Genomic DNA, 21032 nt, shown 5'->3' on the forward strand with positions numbered 1-21032 from the left:
CTTTGACCCTCTCATGCCGATCGGTGGCTGTGATTCTCAAGAAATCTCAGTACATGCCTTTTCTGAGGAAAGTTTGATTTGTGTTGTCTTTTAAAAACCTTTTGAATGTTAACTAAAATAATAAAATCTTAAAGTGCATTTAGAAGTTGTATTTTAAAATTCTGTTTCTTCAGAAGGGTAGGAAGTGCCAATTTAATCATTTTGATGAATACAAAAAGCTGATTTATGGCTGCTTTTGACACTCAGTCATGCAGCAGAGGCAAAGGAGCAGCTGGTAATGCGACCAGTAGAAGTTAAAATTAAGGGAAGGAAATGCTATATAACAGAAGCAGAGGGATATTATTAGCTCCTGCGCTCTGCTAGAGAAGATCCAGGGAATGAGAAAAGCTCTTTAGGAGGCCAGGGGAATTTCCGTGAGGCTCCTGTACCCATCTCCCACACACCAGCTTTCAGGATCGATGTTTCCCAGGAGGAGCCGGTCTGGACCAGGCTGTGCTGCAACAGAGATGATGAAGGGTGATAGATGCAGAAAGGTGCTGGGCAATCCCACAGCTGAGTCCACTGCTTGCAGCTTGTTTTTGCTAAAAGAGATTTCTTCAGTGTCATTAAGCGTGCTGGATAAGAGATAAAAATGTCATGAGTTGAGGTAGCTTGAGGAATTAAAACGGAACTTTTTTTCTGCATGTTGCATCATGAAATTGGGCAGGACCCGGGTGACCCTTCATTTGAAGCCAGGTGGCAAAGTACAGACCTGCTGACACACACTGATGATTGCACCTGGATTGCTATGCTTGGAGGGTGCCATGTCAGTAACACATGGAAAATCAGGATTTCTGTCCTGTACAACCCTCTGTCATGGGAAGCGTGAGGCAGTCCCTCTCCTAACCTTACTAAGGTTGCTCTTAGAGTTTTGAGTCTTGCTCATACATTTCTCAGTGAGAAACTGCTCCAGGCATTGATTGCTCTGACAGTGCAACCTTCTCTTCTTCCTCCTCCTGTTTTACCATCTGCTTCCTTAGATGAGCCCTCAACCCCCTGAGCTCAGTAGGCTGGCAAAGAGTGCGAGGTGCTGTAATGTGTACAAATTCAAATTTCTGCAAGGAGTGAAAAGGCAAGAAAAATTAACATTAGTAATATTTAACTTAAAACCAAAAACCAAACAAAAAACCCCACAACACCCATCCCAACTTTCGTAAAACAGAAAGTAGTTCTTCACAAAGGAAACCACAGAAGGAGCATTTAGAAGGGCAAAGAAAGAAGAATTCAAACCCTGGAAAAGGTACATGTGATACCAAATGAGGCCAGGTCTGGCTCATGATGGCTTTTGTGACCCTTCTGCACATACTCAGATGAAATTCTCTTTCTAAAATGCTGAGAGAGTTGAACCGTACCCAATACACTGAAGGAGATACCGTTGACACTTGGTAGCAGCATTAATACTTCCTCGTGTCTGCCAAGGACTCCTCTCATGATACAGTGTAAGATAGCATTTGTTGTTTTCATAAATGCACCGTGTTGATGCTGATAGTTATTGCAGGATCAGCTCAGGCTCACAACTGCTTCTCAGTCATTTGCAGCTCTTACTGAACTATCAGATTGTAAAAAATAAACCCTTGCAACTAGGTTCATGCATTTAACATTGCGTTTTAAACTATGGAAAGGTCACCCTCCCTTTGCAATTTTTCTTAAGTTTAGGCAGTTCCTTGTATACAGCAGCCCCCAAATTCTTTTCTGCTGGCAATGCTTTTCAACTGAATTCATTGAAAGATTCTGTATTTTTGTCTCAAGATAGTGAATGAAAGTACTTAAAGATCTGTTCAATAGCTATTCTTGACAATTTCTGCCCGTAATTTTTCTCCAACCTGATACTTCTCAAAAATACTCATTTCCATTTTGTCTTGGCTCCACTTCTCATGCAATTTACAGTTTCTCTGCTAATCTTTAATCTTGAGTAATGTTTCTCCTGTGTCACCATGGTCAAATGGTTCATTAATGTCCAAACACGACAGATCTTTTCCATCAGCTTTCTTTGATAAAATTTTTCTAGAAGAAAAGTCATTTAACTTGGTACACGCAAAGCTTGTTAAGTTGGTCTATGTTATACAATCGCTTTCCCCTTTGTCTCATCAAGCTTCTCTCTTCTTCAAGATTTCTTCAAAAGTATTCTTCAAGATTTCTTCAAAAATACTTAAATCTAATTCTTTTGACTAATTTATCTGAGCTCTGTTTTTAAATATTGTCACTATATTCTTGCACTATAATCTTTTTTTCTTAGCTGGAAGCATCCATGACCCGGGAAACTTATCATAAATACTTAATGTAGCTTCTTCTGCCTTTCTTTCATTTCTGTGTCCACTAACCTGGATATATTAAATTTTTTGAGTTTTTCTTCCATCTTAGTTGTCATCATCTCATATCCTCATTACCATTATTTATATGACCCTGATCCATCTTGAAAACTGAGGTCAAGTTCTCATTTAAAGCTGTATCTAGATCATCCTTGAACTATGTCCTACCTGTACTGTGTATCACCCTTTTATTTTCTTTCTTTCTTTCTCCCTTGCTATTCTTCTCTTATTTGTACACAGCAATCTTGTTGCTGTTAGTTCTGAAATACAACTCTTCACATCTGCAAAACAGCATTTGTTCAAATTGTATTAAAAAATAGAATAATCTTATTTAATAGACAGTGTGATGTTTTTCTTACACCTTAAACGTTTTTCTAAATCCATGTTGCACTTTTTAAAATCAAGTGTATATTTGTGTCATCTTAGAAAGTGAGATTTTTTTTATTTATTTTGAAAAAAAGAGCTAAAAAGGAAAAGCAAGTGCTCCCAAACTGCAGATTGAAAATTAGTTTGTCCTTAGCAAGTGAGATGGTTTTGGCAGCAATCGCACTAAACAGGGATTTTCCAATCTTGGCTGCTAACATGAGATTCCTTGTTTAGGATCACATTGCTCGTAGATTACAGAATTGGCCACAGAATAGACACACTACTCAAATGACAGATTTGTCCAACCTGTGCCGTGTTACAGGAAACGGGGCCATGTTTTGTAAACCAGAGCTAATATTTTCCATCTGTAACCAAGTACAAGACTGATGAAGGACATAAAGAATATTCTGCAATGGAGAATGGAAGAAGAAATCCCTAGTCTTTAAAAAAAAAATTATTTCATTTTTTGTTTATTTCTCTTATTATAATTTGTAGTATTCTGAAAATTAACATTACTCTTTTCTAGAAAAAGCATACCTTAAACAGCCCAAAGCAGCTATGAGCAGGCGGGTTCTCCAGAGAGACTTTTGTAGCTCTTCTGCACTTAAAGACAAAACATTTCCATTTAGTAGCTGACCTTGTAACATTCCCATGAAAATGCACTGCATATGTTGTTGGGCAAAATGTCAAAGATGGGTCGGTTATGATGTGCTTCCTGCCCCCCTACTTCGTACAGGACTGAACAGGCTCTGCCAAATTTTATTTCTTTTCTAGTACACCCAAACTTCTGTATGTTGTGAGAAAACCAAGACTCCTACTTCTGCTTTACCCCAGCAATCCCCGTTGAATATGTCAAATCTAGAAATGAAGAGCTAGATATTGGCCATAACGAGCTTCCCATTTCTCACACAAAGAATGAGCAATGGTAAATATTTCACGTGTGTCCACTTCTGCAAATGCCTTAGTACTTGGGGATAGTCAACTTTTGGCAAGTGTTAATAGATATTTAGCTTATCATAGCACTAAAATGCCCTGCTGAAGTACCAGTTCCAATCTGGGGAGATGGACTCTCCTAAACCACTGAAGAGATATCCCACATTGGAGCTACTCCTCTTTGATAGTCAGTGGGCAGAAATAACAATGCATCTCTTCCTGAAATAGGTACTTCCAGGAGGCTGGGTGAATCCTGCCCTCAACTGGCTGTTTCTTTTCCCTGATTGTAAGGGGAGAGCGGCAGATGTTTATGTTGTAGGTCCCTGATCCTCAAAGTTGCTGAGCATCTTGCAGCCTGTTAAACGTGAATAACCGTCATTTTTCTGGTTTGTCCTCTCTAGAGGAGGGCCCGCTGGGAGATGATGCTGCATTTTCAAAATTGGTTTAGAGAGAGGTGGAGGCCCTGTCTGGGGTGGCAGCAGGGTCGTCCTCTGTCAGCAGCTCTCGCTGAACTCATCACATGTGGACAGGAGTTCACATTTGCAAGACTGGAACTGTGTTTTAGAAGATACGGCCAGAAGCGCCAGTGGGAAAGTGAGAGCTGTAGTAAGATTTAAAAAAAAGAAAAAGGATCTTAATGGCCCTCAATGGATGACAGCAGGATGCAAGAGGGGAGATGCTTGCCACAAGCTGGGTCTTCCAGGGTGCTTAGGCTGTGTACCCAGCAAATGGTGCTGGTTTTATGCAGAACAGATGGCCACAAAAGTTTCACACTTGTAAAAGGGGATTTCTAAAAGGGCAGACTTTGGCTCAAAGTATTTCTCCGAGGTTGTGGTGCCTGCAGCAGTCGTGGGGCTGTGTTTTAACCGCAGAGTGAAAAGTGCTGTAGGTATAAATAGTCCTCTGCCCAGTTGTATTCAATAGCAATTACTGCATAAAGCCCATGAGTGGCTAATTTTTTTTTCATAAAGATTGTCACTCTTGTAAACTGTCACACCCACTTCCACCCTAATTTCCATCTGCACAGAGTAGCACATGCCTAATCTAGGACTGCGATGGAGGTGGACAAATATTTTAAAGTGCTTCTAGAAAGTAGATTTCATGGATAAAGATTAGCAAATCACTGATGGGAAGCGCAACTCAGTTATGTGTTTCAAGAGAAATAAAGTAGCAGAGCTAACTTCCTTCTACCAGACAATGGACCCGGCTATAAATTTCAGTTAGTAATCATATATTTCTGATATATATAGAGAAAACTTATTTCTCAATGCTTGTAAAACACTAAGGTAACTTTCAAGTAAAGTTTAGTATCAAACAAAATGGTTTTCTCATACTGAGCAACAAACTTTTCCAGCAGGAAACATCTTGTAGTGGTTTTACAGCCCCAGCCTTCAGTAGGCTATGTAAGAGAAATATCGGTACCCTCTCAAACGATAACAGAATTATAGACTGGTACTTTAAAGGAGCTGTCATCTACCTTAGGTAGTCAGTGTCCATCAAAATAGTGACGGAAAAAATTAGAGATTGTGATTAGGAGGTCGTTCACCTGGGGGAATGGGTAACTGCTTAAGCTGACTGCTGTTCCAGACCTGGGAGTCTGTGCTAGTTTTATTGTGAACTAAGACTTTGAGCAATGGTCTGGGACATGTTATGATATCTGTAACTACAATTTGAGTGAGTGAACACCAACAATTCAAATTAATCTTAAAGAAGAGGGTTTGAGGTGTCTAGCTATAAGGGGAGGGGTTGCTTTTTTCTGCATTTTCCTCTGGTAAGAGTGAGAAAAATTTTTCCAAGGTAAGTCTTGAATTTGCTTTAGATTGGTGTTGTTTAGGATAAGAGCTCTCCTTGGGCCAAAAAGCAGGTGTACTTGTTTATTTGATAATATTAATCCTTCTAGAGTGAACATTGGTATTTTTTTAATGTAATACCTTTTTCACCTTCTGAAGAAATTATCATTGATGCTTGGTACTGCTTTTGCTGAGGTTAAGTCTAGAGTTTAGGCTTTGCTTAGGTCTGAGTTGAGCAACAGAGAAGCCTCATTATTAACAGTTTACGTTAGTGACAGGGAGATGGGACAGCAGAGCCAAATGCTGTTTCCCACATCTTCACCCAGGAGGAATTGGAAGAGCAACACTTTGGAGGTTGCTGTGTGGTGATGAAAGTTTGGAAATGGAGAGCTTGTTTGACCTAGATAACAGAGACACACAATAAAGCTAATCCTCACAAAACGAGAGCCGGTGTTGGAATCGCTAAATGCTGCCTTACTTTTTCAAAGCAGGTCGTGGACAATTGGCTGTCTCTGTTCACTGGGTCAGAGCCTAGGGCAGTGTTTTTCCTGGCTGGTTATAAGTCTTCTGCCTTATGCCAGTTTTGGCCAGGCAGTTTAAGGGCAGACATTAGCTGTCCCATCCACAGCCTGCTCCTCTTGTCTGGTAGGCTGCTGTTGATTTTAAGATTAGTAACAAAGTTGGGAAACAGGGTTGTTTTAGAAAAATAGAGTTAGCTGAGCCTACATAACTAGTGGTCTCTTAATGTTTGCAGCTACAAGATAAAGGCCGGCTTTAGCAGACACACGCATTTCTGTTCAGCATTTGCCAGAATGACCCATGATGATTGTGACTAGGTCTGCTGATTGTGGCTTTGTTTATGAGCAGAATTGGAGCTAGGTCTGGGGATGTCAACACAGAGGATTCAGGCTTACATTTATTGTGGGAACGCAGCCCGGCATAGATAGGTAGGATGAGAGCTCGCACTTGCAGGAACCTGCTCCTCTCTGGAGCAGCATTAAGTTTTAGTTTTCCTAAACTGAACTAAACAGTTCTGTAGTATTAAGGCAGTGGTTAGTGCTGAGATGGAGACTCCAGCTGAGGAAAGCCATGGGTCTTGGTTCAGTTCTTGAATCCTTGTACTTTAGTCAAAGTTGGATGAGGAAAAGGAAAATGCTTTATTGTGCTCAGTGTTGGTCAGGGATACACCATCGTGCTAAACAGAGCCAGCCTTGCAGCTACTGCTACCAGGACCCGAGGTGGGCCCCGTAACTGGTTTGCTAGTTTAGATTCACGAATGAGTTACCAAAGACTAGATCTAGATCTAGTGACAGCTGAGGATGGAGGTTAGCAAAGGGACTGCAGACTTTCTTCTGCTCTTTGCCCGGCCCTTCAGGTTTAGGCTGGAGGCTGGGTCTGGGTGTGTGGTTGTCTAGTGACTCATCCTGGGGCCGTGTTTGCAGGTGGGATTAACACCGGATTAAGTAAAGATATAGGACTAGAAGGAATTAAACACCTTATTTGTTCAATTCTTCCCATTGTTTCCCATTTTGGGAAATTTCAGCCTGTCCCCAACTCACTCGGAAGCTCCTTTTGTGGATGATACGTGAATCTCCAAGCACAGCTCTGACCCTTTAAATTTCTTTTCAGTGGTAAATTGTTATTTATAGCAAGGAGTTTGACAGAGGCTGTGGAATTATTGGCTGTATGTTTTATAAAGCAAGCCAAATGAGGAACAAAAATAATTCGGATTCAAATTCCTCTAAGCCCAAGCTCTGCATTAGCTCTGCTGCTATTCATGGGATCCATAAAAATCTGCATTAAAGCCTTTTGGATTTGTTGAGTTCTTCTATTATCTTGCAGAATTTGGACCTTTAGCCTAATTAAACCCTGGAAAAACATGAATTTGGTGTAGATGGAAATTTGACAGCAGACATGGAAGAAGATGGCACATAAACTGTTAAATTGCTGCCACGTGAGGAAAGGGACAGGACGAATACATGGAGCAACGGGGACTGTGGTGTTACCATTTGGGAAAATCTGTTGTGTTTTCCAGACCATTTCTCTGGGATGGGGAATGACCTGGGACGCCCTGGAGACATACCTGGGCACCAAGTCAGAGTCACGCGCAAACACGTGGCGAGGGACTGACTTGCACTTGGCCCTGACTCTTTGCGTTTCCATTTGCATAGCAAGTAGGTCGGTCACCACACAGGCAAATTAAGAGGCTGCCATCTTCCTGTGGCACGAGAGCGAGCTCCTGAGGCTAGGAAAGCCACTGAGAGGGCAGTAAGAAAAGCCACAGCCAGATGGGATTGTAAACTGCTGGGAAAACCGGGAAGAATGGGGAAAACAGTTGTAATATTTGTAAATATTATCTGCATCAAATGGAATGTATCTTGGTGTTGTGAAAAGCTTTGTCACAGCTTTGTGAAGAATTAGGTCTGCAGTGAAATGGGAGCAGATGAAAACTGGAAGAGATTGTGCTAAAACTTGTGAGGTTTTTACCTTTCCAAATATTTATGTGGGACAGCATGTCTTGTCCCTGTTTTGATCACCTGCTTGCTGCTGAGTATTTTCCCTTTCCTCCTTGGACTTTAATGGAGCAGCAGTCTAATAAAGGACTTGGATTTCTTTTCCTCCCCTGTTCTCCCTGTTAGGAAGATGAGTTAAATGTCCTGGCAAGCAGATCCGAAGCATGTCCTTGAGCTTTTGGGAGACGTAGAGAAGGGTCCCTGTGTTGTGTGTCAAGCACTCCCAAGGGTCCTGTCAGACTAGAAATGGGCGTTTTGGTGTTGCTAAAAGGTGAGAAAAAATCCATATTTAGTTCCTTTCCTCATAAACACCAGTCTTGCTCAGCCCTGCATGTTATGGTGGACTGTGCTCAGGTCCTTGGTGAGCCTGGGCTTTCCCAGTCCATCCTCTGTCCTCCCACATATTTGGTGTGCAGTTAGACAGCCCAGGGCTGCATGTGTTGAACCAGAAGCTCCTGGGGGGTGTTCCCCCCAGTCTCCCCACGGTGTGCATCGTCCACGCTTTCCTCACCATGGGGGGCACTTCTGGAGGCCGATATTTCATACTGCCACGTTGCCACAACCCTCCATGACAAGGAGAAAATTTCAGTCATTTGCCTCATTGGGTTGCAAACCTTTATGAATACCGCAACTAATAGCCCGGGTAAGTGGAAGATTAATTTCTATACCACCTGGCGGCAAGCTGTGGATTAGGCTGCTGTCCCTCGTGTGGGTTTAATGTTGGAGGAACGGGGCACTGGAGTACCCAGACAATTGGCCTCTTGTTTAAACAATGAACTTCTCGGTCTTGTTAGCCAGCGCTCTTAAATTTTCATTTTATTCTGGTATGCAGGCTTGTGTGATGTGGAGAATTGCTTCAGCTCAGAAAGACTGCAAACCTGTTCAATTAAAGGAAATGCTCAGATCCAGCTGTTGGCGTCCCATGAATGCCAGCGCTCCTCACAGAGTAAATAAGACCAACACACTCTGCCCTTGGAACAGATACGACAATTTGTGCCTTAATTCTCCTGAAAAAAAGAGCCTTTGTTAGGGAAGGACGGTTGGGGAAAAGGGTAGGAATGCAAAGCTTGGTGCAGAAAATGCCCAGCGAGACAAAGTCTTCTGCAGATAACAGTGAGGTCTCTATAGCATGAGCCCAGTATCAAGGCGCCATAAGAGGCACGTACAGTACAAGCTCCTGTTACAGCTATAGAATTGTCTTGTAAATTTTGAACGCTTTCCTCTCATGAAAAAACACATGTTGCAGAGTAACTTACCCTGTGCTTTCACTTCCAAGAAACTGGCTAACAAGCGTAGCTGTGGTGTACACGCACTTGCCGTGTGTGCAGGACCATACTCGGCACCATTTGCATCTCGTTTGTCAGTTGCGTTGGTTTTGGTGACGTGTCGGTGCACTCATTTTTGGGTGACGGGATTGTCTGGGCAGTATTGGATGGTCAGTTGGTTATGCCAGATGCCTTTGTACAAGTCAGGGGAAAAAAAACAACGTGTGTGTATGTAAAAGGTCTTTTATATATTTTTGGTATATCTACATATATAAACATATATATATTATTTTATATATAAAAATTATAATATTTTATAGATATTTTATTTGTACAAAGGGCTGCAGCAGTTTCAGTAGGTGCGGAATACACTTCAACTACAAACGCACAGCAGCTGACCTAATGCTTGTGGCTCAACCAGGAGCTGAGTACCTGGGACTGGGTCAGGGGAAGGAAGGTGTTGAGATGGGACAAACCACTGGAAGAAATATCCATCTTCATCTGTCTATCTACCCAAATATGTGTATATATACGTAAATAAATGTGTGTGGCTCTGTGTGTATATATATAGCATTTAAGTACATGCACATGTTAAAAAATAAAACAAAATCAAATGCCTGAGTTTCTTGCCAGGTTGAGAAAGGGCCGCAGTGCTTTAAATTGCTGCAGACAATGCAACAGCCTTTGGGTCCGTTTTGCATCTTTTCTGATGTGTGATGCTTGTTTCAGACAGCAGCCGAGGCCACCGCCTCTGTGCGAGGACTTTCACCTCTTCTGGTGGATGGTGAAATACTGGAAGATCTTTGAAGGACTGCAAAGAAGGGAAGGAAACTGTTACTACGTGGCAACAATGCGTTTAAGGTATGAATAGCACCCCTCGTTCCTCCATTTATTATTGTATATATCTATTTATTATTATTGTGTACTTTAAATATACATTACTAGTAACAAAATGAAAGAGCTGCTTTGTAAATAAAAAATAAATACTTCTGACATTCAGCATGACATGATGTATATATGGGTTTTTTCAGCTAAGTTAAAATAGCAAAACCAGAGAAGAGCTGTGGTCCAGTGATGAAACAGTGTAAGTCAGAGTTGTGATGCTATGGCGAGTGGGCTGAAAACAAGCACTAAATGCCCCTGTGTTTGCATCAACTGTTACTGCGTAAGAACACAGAGTAAATAGTCAAAAGCATCCAAGCAGCTCCAGAGCCAAAGCCCCATTGAGGTTTTTGGTTCCTGACTAGTGTAGATGCTTTCAAGACTTCTCCCCCCGACTGACACCACCCTTAGACAAATAGTGGCAGATTGTCGCTGTGAGGAACGTCTCTAACCGTTAACCTTGTTTGTGCAGATATGCTGCCAGGAGGAGGAACAGCAGAAGGCTTGGTCCCAGGAGCTACAGTTCTGTCCCACCACACTTGGACATGTTCCTGCCCCCTCAGCATCCCTCCTGCTGCAATGCAGGTGCTGTGTTGGAGCAGTTTGCCTTGCCTGCGCCTTCACCCCTGGGACTGTGGCTGGTAGGGTGGGTCTTGCTGTAGCAGAAATGTGCACAGAGGGAACGTAACACACCACCTCCCTTGACAGGGCTTCAGCTCAGGCAGAGCAGGGCTGTGCAGTGGTGGGGAGCGGGACACACAAAACCCTTTCAGCCTTGAAAAATGCCAGTGGGCCTGCAGGCAGGCTCCTGTTGCACAGCAGCCAGACTGGCTGGCACCCCAACGGGGTGCTTCATCCCCAGACAGCTGCAGCCAGCCCTGACAACACCCAGGCAGGAGGAGGGGGATGCGAGGGCTCAGAGCAGGCTGGAGGGCAGCTCTGGGGAGAACCTCTGTGGCACCCAGGGGCGCTGCTTCATGCGCTGCACAAACCACTCCCCCTGCAGCTGTGAGACACCAACCGCTCGTGCACCCCCCACCTGCACACCACACCTGAGGCACAAAACACACACCTAAACCACACAACACCCACTGGAGATAAAACCCGCTCCTGCACAGCACTTATGCACTGCACACATGAAAAACAGAATAGGTGCATGCTGCACGCTTGGGATACAAAGCACGCTGGTGACACAGGACCTGCGTGCTACTCGCGCAATGCACAGGTGAGCCACAAAACAGTGGGGCAGTGCACAGGGTGTGCCCCACACCACCTCTGCTCGCTGCACAACATGCACTCTTGCACCACAATGCACTTGTGGGTACACATGACACGTGTGTGTCACACACGTGACACAGAACCTGCATTGCACACTTGTACCACAAGACACTCAGGCATTGCACGCTTCTGCTCCACAACATTTATTACACCGCACCCGTGATGCTGCACGTGTGATGCACACGAGGATGTACCACACCTGTGCTGCACGTGTGTAACACTGCATTTGCCACAGACCTGTGACACGACACAACACCCCGCATGTGTGATGCTGCATGCATGTCAGACCCCATGTGCATGACACAACACATCTGACCACACGCATGAGACACCTGTTACGCCTGTTATGCCCATACGTGAGGTACCACAAACAGCACGTGCTGCACACACGTGACACCACACACGTGATGCCACACGCGTTTGCATACATGACATGCCACAAATACATGTGACACTGCACAAGCATGGTGCACCACACAGAACACTCCACGTGCATGTGCCAACATATACGCTACTGATGACACAAACCACACCACACAATACCAGTCCCCTGAACACACACCACATGGCCACATATGACAGAACACATGCCGGTTGCTCGCTCACCCGACATACTCACACACAGCGCTCCTGTGCTCCACACTTGCCCCGACTTCTCACGTCTGCTTCCATAGATGCTGTTCCATAACTCAGGCTCAATAAAGTCTTGCAACATAACCATATTAGGTTGTTTGGTTGGTTGGTTTTTAAGACATGTTTACTTTATTATTATATTATTGGACCCTTTGCTCACATCAGATACTTCACTTTAACAACATGCCCACACATTGTGTGGACACTCTCGGTCTGTCCCCTGACAGCAGCCCACACCATCACTTACCTGTCAACCCCCCCTGTATATCAGTGGCTGCTTTTACAGTTCAGGTCTCCCAGCTACTTGCTTCCTTACGCTGGTGGGACTGACAGGAAGAAAAAGCAAAGAACATCACCCCCAGCAGTAGCGCTCAGAAGGCAGCATCCGTCCCCCTTCACTCAGATGTAGTCCTTTCCTCTGCTCATCCCCTTTAACTACACAACCAAGTAACAGCCATAACATTTGTCTTTAACTATCTCAGTCTTTTACCTTTCACAAGGCACTTATCCCTGTGACCCTCAGCAACACCAGCTTGCTTTCAAGCATCGCTTGAGGCAGTGCTGTAGCTGGCAAACCAGTATGAAACCCTGCACAGAAATAGAGTTGGACAGCACAGCACTAGAAGGCTGTTAGAGACTGACACTCATTTCCCCCAACCACTAACAGTGGTTAATTTCAGTTGACCGTAAAGTGTCTGCTCTGCTTCAGCCCCAAAAGCTTTTATACCTTAGCATTATGGTACAGCAACCATCCCTCTGCAGTCTGGGCTTCAGTTCGGCTGAGTTAAGTTACAACACTGGTCAAAGCTTCAATTATATTTGCCAAGTGTGAGTACTCTTTCTCAAGCAAAGGAGTTCATCTAAGCAAGATGGCTGTCAACACACCTGCTCCCCCATTTTGGGAGACACGCACCCCAACACCCTCAGCTAACATTACCTCCACAGGCGCGAGGCAGCGGTAGCCCCAGGCAACTCGGAGTGTGCTTGTGCTGTAGCACAGCATCTGCTCAGCCCTGAGAGTCAGCTTGCTTCTCTATGTGACCCAGCCTCCCAGTGCCACAGCTTGAGTGCTTCGGCGGCGAGCGTGCCTTCGCAGGAATGCTGCAGGACACTGCTGCTGGCTGCTAGGCATAGCTTTGATTCACTGTCTGGTGACACATCCCCTTCCCGCTCCCTGTGGGCACATCAGAGCACAGCATGCGGATGCTCTCTACGCCCAGCTTTCTCACATCTTAACCTCTCCCGGTGGTGGTAACACACCAAGCCTGGAGCAAGAGCTGTATTTTTATTGAGCCTGGACAGAGTAAAGCACCGGGATTGCTGTGCTGGGATGAGACCAGGACCCACTCTCCATCTTTGCGACTGAGCGCTGTACGTAGCCAGGCAGCCCCCGAGCTGCCTCCCAGTCACGGAGATCTCACTGGAGACCTCCAAGTTTAAGAGCAGTAGATACAGATGTTTCCCTCTGTCTGCGCTCAGCTGGTTTCTGCCTCCGGCATCCCTATTTGAGCCCCACATTATAAAAGGGCCATGAAACTATTACATTTTGCTTATCTAGAATGAATTTCAGTTACAATACTTTTCTTTTGAACATAAGGTACCCATGTGCCAGCCATAGCACTTGAGCGTTAATGCTTACGCACCATCACGGAGCACTACCATAAGATACCAGTCACGTCCATCACACCCATTCTGGTCCATAAAGCGTATGTTAAGACTAGTAGTTTCCAAATAAGCTACCACATTAATTATGTTATTAGGATCATTCATCAGGTTACTCACTCATTGTCCTATAGAGGTGAATGGCCCCTCGGTTTTGGCGTTTTAAAATTATTTATTTATTTTTTCATTGAGTCAGAGACAGGTGAGTGCACCCTCCTCCCATCTGGAGTCCTTCAGCATCTGAGAGACACTCGGTTCACCAACAGCCATCCACCAGAAACTGCTCGCTTGCAGCTTGAGGGCACCAGCAGTACACGTCCATGAGAGCTCATGGGGGGGAGATGAGGACTTTACCTGCAGAGTTTATGAAAACTGGACACACTGAGCAGCTGGGAACTGCCACATAAGGAGTGCAGCTTCTCAGTGCGCGGGACTACCTCCCACTATACCCCTCTGAGGCACTGCTGCCAATTTAACGGCTATTAGCAGTAGAGTGGTACAAGGTAGTTTCTGCTACGCCATGTCGAAGGGAAAATGCAGCTTGGATACTTTGTTATAGCTGAAAAAAAGTTTTTAAATTACACATCCAACTCCTGTTTTAGAAGGGCTTTTGATATCACTGAAAAAGAATGATATTGCTGGTAGGGGCGAGGGGGACCTGCACATCTTGCTGGTGAAGGGTCACACAACGAAGATGGACAGGTAACACAACACGCACCGGTGACTTTTCCCATCCTAAGCCTCAGGCACACCTGCTGCAACCTGCTGGCCATCCCAGGAAGCCTCACAGGTGTGTGGGGGGGTGGGAAGCAGCCAGAGAAACCTAAACCAGCTACAATCACACCAAGCAGTTAAGTGCTGCCTTACATAAAGCTGTACAGGTAAGACAGTACAACCGTTGCAGGTGTCAAAACCATGAGCTCTTCACGCCCTTATTCAACACCTCTTCTTCCAAGACAGAGGCATGGACAGATTGTACCAGAGGCATTGAGCCCAAGATTTTTTCTTCCAAGTTCATTATGTTCCTCTGTTGCACAGAGCTCATGCAAGTCCCACTCTTATTCAAACATTTACAGTGATCAAAGTACAACTCAATTAATCCAAACCAGTTTGCAAACCCAGTGGTTTTCTACAGTTTTCACCAAAGAAGTTGACTTGGACCCACTGTCTGAGACCACTTTTAGTCCAACACTCTACACAGAATGATTACAGCTAATAAAGGTACTTTTTCTAACGTAGGAATAGCTTTGGACCAGCTGCCCTCACTAAAAGAAAAGCCAGAAAGACTTATTTTGCCCTCTTCCTCCCCAGCATGTAGATACGTAATATGTTCTGGAGACTTTGAATATTTGAAACAAGAGATAGTCATTTGTCTTTATGGGCTGCATCAAATGGTGGATTTAAAACAGTTGGAAGTACACAGAGCGAGGCTAGGAATGAGGAAACTTAGTTTGCCTCCTTGGTAACAAAATCTACAGCACAGCAGGAGAACAGAGCATGATAATTAGGGAATTACAGCTGTTAGTCACAGAAAATATGCTGCAGTTGCAGGTCAGGGACCTGAGGTTGTGGTACAGGAAGGAAAACTGTAATTTAGAGTCTGCGAGGAACTCTGCATGCATTAGACTTCTTGCTACTTATAGCATCTCTACACCTGTTTTTCAGGGTGGAAATCAAACAGACAAGAACATAGATCAGCAACAAGCACCAAGGAAATAGAGTTTCTCTGCAAGAGTCAGGACAAGAACTACTTTCATAAGAACCTTTTTTAATAAGAAGAAATTGATATTCCATCAGCTCCTGTTCATGGCAACCCTCTTTCTAAGCAGGACAATCAGGAGCATGATAAGATGAGGGAAAGGAATAACTTGATCCAAGGCATTATGCTGGGAGATAGAAGCTCCCTTAAGAAGCACCAGTTGTTACAAGGGATGTACAATGCAAGTCACACTAAAACAGGGCTTGGCTTGGAGACTTCTCTGTGTTAAGCCAGAGCCTTGCATTAGTGTCCTGCAAGTGGTAGCTGTTCCTCAAGGGGACTGAAGGATACAAAGGGAAATACAAGCCTCAGACAGAAGACAATACCACTTTATTCTCCTAGCTCTCACCTTAAAAAACAAACAAACACCAATCAAAGGCACAAGAACAAACCCAACAGGTACCTGCAATGACATCATTAAAGCAACTCTGATCATAGTTTGCCCAAAAGCCATTTAAAGGAGAAGATGCATTAGTACAGTTTATGACCAAGACACTCACCAAGAACCTTCTGAGAAATGCTATGCCACCTCCTCTTTGTCCAACAGGAGCTGGTCCCATCCCAGAAGAGCAGGGTGTGCTACAGCTACTGCACACCAGAAACCTTCACCTGACTTCAGCTGCCTCCGAAGCTGGGCAAGAGGCTGTCATGACCGCACGCTTTCAGAGGTGGATTTTTATCTGGACAGAGACCTTATGCCATTTTCCTCATCATAGTCCAAACGAAATCGTATGCAAACAATGTCCAAAGCAACTTGAAAACTGGACCCCCCCATTTAAGTCGAGGAGTGGCTTTTCCAGACCTGGGAAGGTGTCAAGTTTTAACATTCTTTCAACTAAGTTAACATGTTCACACTGCACTGATATGCATGACTCTTGGAAAGTTAATCTATTAAACTTGCGTGCTTTACTGCAACCTTTGATCCAGCCAAATCCTCCGTAAGGAGGTCCTTATTGCCATTACACTTGGGAAGGGAATTTTTATTTGTTTATTTCTCCAAATGTCTTCCACCCTGTGTTCCACACTGGTCATGTTTGGGCTTAGTTTCTTAGACAATCTTTTTTACTGAAATTTTAGTGCATGGAAAAGCATCTTCCTTATATCTCTGTCCTTAAATCAAGCTGCTTCAAAGACAGAGAGCTGACTCCCACAGGTAAGAACTGAAGCATAAGGGAACTTGAGGAAATCTAATTGTACTGAGGAACAGAAGAAACACCCACCACACCCTGAGCCTGACCAGGAGCTGGCAGCCTCTTTTCTTCAGACCTGCACCTGCACAGCCTGACCACACAGCTTCGATTCAAAGGCCAATACCTGGAGACCTCAGGCCGTGAGGCCCAAAGCTCTCCACAGGGCATAACTTGCTCATTCAAATATTAATAAACAAGATGTCCAGCATCTGCTTGCTGTACCAGTTAGCAGCTTTGCATCACGTTTAAGCCAAACTCATGCTTTCCACAGAAGAGCAGCTATTAATAACTTCCCAGCCCAGCCTGCTGACCAATAGCCAGGCCTCCCCAGTTCTCCTTGAAGGCTGGCAGCACATCATGCAGATCAACTAATTCAAAATATTTTGGGCAGGAAAGTACTTTGATGTCCTAGACGCTCAGACTGCCCTGTGTCAGCCTCAGTTTCAAGGTGCTATCACATAAATTCACTTGTGGCTCACAGTTGTGCAAGGTGTCACAGCACGAGCTCAGAGCCGAGCAAACCCCCGGGCGCTGGGGTAAAACCCATCCCTCAGTACTCTGCCAGCCATCTGCATGTCATGTCTTTCCGACCTCGTGAGCTCTGGGGACAAGTGGCAATTGCTTACCCTCAACCAAAGGGGCAAAATACTTTTATTCTCCTTGGTGGGTTGCCCAACCTAGGACCTGTGCCTCACTCAGGGGTAGCTGTCAGACAGATGGTCTACTCACCTGGGGGCTGGGGAAGTCGTGCCAAACACTTGATGGAGACTTCCTTCCTGCCCTGTTTCTGGTTATTAGCAGACTGGCAAAGGCAAGTTGGCTCCTAATCTCTACTCAGAAGACATCCTGTATTCTCTGCCTTATTGAGATACAGCACCTCACAAAGAAGAGGCATTGCTGCCATTTGGGATGGAATTTCTTTACATTAAGAACAAATAGTAGCTGAGATGCACATCAGTCATGCAGCTTTTTCACAAGAGCCACTTAACCGTAATAATGTGATATTTGGTTTTAAAACCTTCCAGAGGAAGACTGTAATTTGCATTTTAGAGTCCTGTGCAGTGACTTGCCCAATATGTACCTACACCCAATAGTTTTCTTGTTGGTACTTGTGCAGCCATTTCTCTGGGGGAGACAAGGATTCACCAGGTCTTGGTGCGATGCAGCCAACGCATCTCAGTAAAGTTTCAAATCCACCCTGATAGTGCCAGGTGCTTGATGCCATTTTTAGCAAGCAGAATAAGTAAGTATTTAAGGACAGATCTTTCTCCAAATAGACAAGAAGAGCCAATCGGCAGCTGTTTCTCTGGAAAGATTTTGCCAGCACTACAAATGCTCCATATGGAAGCGGAAAGATGCTAGTTCTGAGCAATAAATGCATGTCAGATGACACTGACACTAAATATACCTGGTGACTGTTAGCACAATTGTTTTGCTTCCAGTCTGGTTCCCCTCTTTGGTGCGGGCAGCAAGGGCATCTTAAATGAAACGGCCCCAAGATGAATTTAGTTTAATCACTGACTGAGGCTGGGGGGGAGCAGAGGGCAGGGAAGAAGGAAGGAGAACCAATATTAAGTGTGGAAACTAATACAAAAAGCTGCTGGGATATTAATAGTGTGCTGAACTAATAAGATGCAGTCAAAGCTATGAAGTTTCTGTAACTCCGCAGCAGCTGCTACTGTGAAGTCAGAGACTAGAGTGGATCTGTGTATTTACAGCAGTTATCTGAAAGCCTGGGCATGTAATTCCACTCAGAATCCCCACCAACACAAATACATTAAAATCAGAGTCAAAAAGCTCCTGTAAACCCACTAAGCACAATAGCTAAAGTTTCCACAAGAAATAATTCATAGCATTACAGCTATTCTCCCAGAGATGGGCTAAGAGCCTTGCTGGACTGAGCACGGAGCAGAAGCTCTTGCCCAGAGCAGGCTATACTGTAGCAGCCCAAATGCCTTCCAGCCCTCTTGATGGCTTAAAAGCCTTCTGGGACAGGAACCTTTAACACAAGTCTGCCCCATATAAGTTTATACTAGATAGTGACTGTTTAAAAACCTTAGAAGCATATCCGCTTTTCCCCCCCCGCCCCAGGCACCTACAGGGAAAGTTGGTTTGCCTATTAATGGATGAGACAAGGCATCTGTTTCCTTCAAGAGCTTGATTCTGGAGACAAGAAGCCCCTTTGGCCAAGCACTCAGCCCTGCTACAGCTGCCTCAAGAACTGGGAGCCAGCAATGCCTGCACCATTCAGGGATACACCAGCCGTGTGGAGAAGGAATATCAAGGCCCAACTTCACACCTCTGAAGGGAGAAATCAAGTTTTTCTTTGGAAGCATTATCTCCGCACTGTTTCTGGCAGAGAGGACAGCCATACGAGGTCAAGGATGCAGCCTGCACAGACTGCTGGGCTAGCAAGCAGCAATGCCACTCACTAAGTCTTTGAAGGGTTGGTGCTGTAAGCAGTCCCTCAGAGGCAGGTCTGCCTGAGAGCTTTTGTTTTGGCAAGAGCAGGGGTTTGTAGCCTAACGCAGGCTGCTGAACATTTGCGCGTCTGCTGCTCAGCTCTTGCTCTTCCCCAGACGGAGCCATTGCAGTTACGCTTGCGGATGGTGGAGTGACTTGGTCTCGCTCCCTGGCAAGCCCATGTTAGACCCAGCTGCAGTCCCTTGCTGCTTCAGATTCTTCCATCTGATGGACATTTCAAGGTCTTAGAGAAGGAAGAAGTAAAAGGTTGTTTTGGACACTGCCCTAGCAGACAGCTCCTGGCTAGCTATCCAGACGCTTTAGGCTCATGACCCTTCATGAAGTAACCAGGACACACGCTTCTGTCAGCAGATCAGGAGGACCCACGTGCAGAGAACAGGCCCTGGCAGAGACTCATTCCCACAGAGTTAGGGCAACGCTCACAGCACCCATGCAGGGTGGGAACTCCCTGCGCTAGCTGGTAGATGACAGCGACGTGCTCACTAACAGCTCTGTTGTGCCTTCTGTGCTTAAAAGCCACCCATGGGCTTTTTATACATCACCACAACCTTGCAAAAGGCTGAAGCCTACATGACTGAGATCCTTTCATGAAGCACAAGAAAGGCAGTATTCCGTGAACGCTATGGAATGGGGGGGGAAACCCCCAACACACCATACACGTGGCACCTGCCATGCCAGGGGCATACTAGAAGAGCTGCAACTGAATAGAAGAATAAGTACTGCTACTGCCCAGAAATGCTACAGTTCTGGGTATAGACCAGGATGCCACTACAGAATGAGTAGATAAGCTCATAATATATTATGGATTGGAGGGTAATGAACCTGGTCTCTGTACAAGAAGACTGCAGTCAAACAAACAGGATCACTATGATCCCCTTGGACTTCTCAAGATAAGCAGTAGCCCTAAAGTGCCTAAATCCCTTGCCATGGTTAACTATTCCAGTGAGAGCTCTCTGAAGGCCGAGCCACAGTCTAATATTAAGAAAGTAATAAGTGTCGTTTTGTTCATGAAGATTTAGAGAAGAGTTACAGTTTTGAAGGCTCATTTTAAGCTTTCATCACTGGCAGGGGAGGGAAGAAGCGAGGTTACTTAACTGCTGTTGTGACAGCTATCAAATGGAAGAGACCACTGACTTGAAGAGAACATTGCAGTTCATAGCAAAATTCCACTATGCCTTTCATTAGGTGTGTCCAATTACTGCCAGCATAGATTAGCCAGGTAGTTGAAAGCAGGTTTGCAGAAAATGAGTTTAACACTATTATCAAGTGGAAAAAAGAAATCAAGGAGAGATTTGTTTCCCATGAAATAGTCACAAAAGTCTAAAGCTACTTTGGAGCTCTCTCAGGCCCTGCAAAAATCTTTCAGGCTTCCCACATGCTTCATTGGCAAGATTCAGGACTCCAAGATAGCACTTGATGTTAAGTTTGTGCAACAGTTCTGGGAAAAAAAAACCAAGAACTTACTAGGGTCAGCTATGGTAGAGCTGACTTCCAAGTGCACCTTCAGGCTGCTGAGCAACTGCAGATGCACGCAGATGGCTCATAACAACACTATTCTACCAACTTACTCATACAAAGTGTTGCTAATAGAGCCATGCGAGTAATATTACAGACTCTCTTCCCAGTCCTACTACAAGTTGAGTGACCATTCATGTTGCAAACTAACAAGTCAGCTTCAGCACCTTCAGTTATGCCGGAAGGCAAATAGGGAAAAGAAAATAGGAGTGATACCATGCAACTCTACCATTGGTAGCATGGACTGTAGATTTCTCTAAATTTTTAGGCAATCCTGCTGACTCAAACAAGTTTCTTCTAGAAAAACTTATGGTTTTCTATTGCCCTGATACACAGAAAGAGAGCCTCATCCTATTTGCAATACCCCACTCCAACAAAAGCAGAGAGTACATCATCCCATTTGCAATAGGAGAC

General features: G+C 44.7%; 2 long non-coding RNA genes across 16 annotated transcripts in view; one reads left to right on the forward strand and one right to left on the reverse strand.

The window, feature by feature from the left end:
• The window catches only part of LOC128908841 (uncharacterized), a 54120-nt gene extending 42023 nt beyond the window's left edge, over window positions 1–12097 (forward strand). For all 3 annotated transcript variants that reach the window (XR_008466142.1, XR_008466141.1, XR_008466140.1), the window contains 2 exons: window positions 9945–10076; window positions 10570–12097. This is a non-coding gene — a long non-coding RNA (uncharacterized LOC128908841). The remainder of the gene's footprint in view (window positions 1–9944; window positions 10077–10569) is intronic.
• The window catches only part of LOC128908839 (uncharacterized), a 69346-nt gene that overhangs the window by 4471 nt on the left and 43843 nt on the right, over window positions 1–21032 (reverse strand). For 2 of the 13 annotated variants that reach the window (XR_008466119.1, XR_008466118.1), the window contains exons 6-8: window positions 11982–12080; window positions 9207–10026; window positions 444–8957 (exon numbers count right to left, since the gene is read on the reverse strand). This is a non-coding gene — a long non-coding RNA (uncharacterized LOC128908839). The remainder of the gene's footprint in view (window positions 1–443; window positions 8958–9206; window positions 10027–11981; window positions 12081–21032) is intronic. The other 11 variants (XR_008466133.1, XR_008466131.1, XR_008466139.1 and 8 more) reach the window with 11 other exon arrangements.

The sequence above is a fragment of the Rissa tridactyla genome, chromosome 4, assembly GCF_028500815.1.
Source record: "Rissa tridactyla isolate bRisTri1 chromosome 4, bRisTri1.patW.cur.20221130, whole genome shotgun sequence".
In the NCBI taxonomy this organism is placed as follows: Eukaryota; Metazoa; Chordata; class Aves; order Charadriiformes; family Laridae; genus Rissa; species Rissa tridactyla.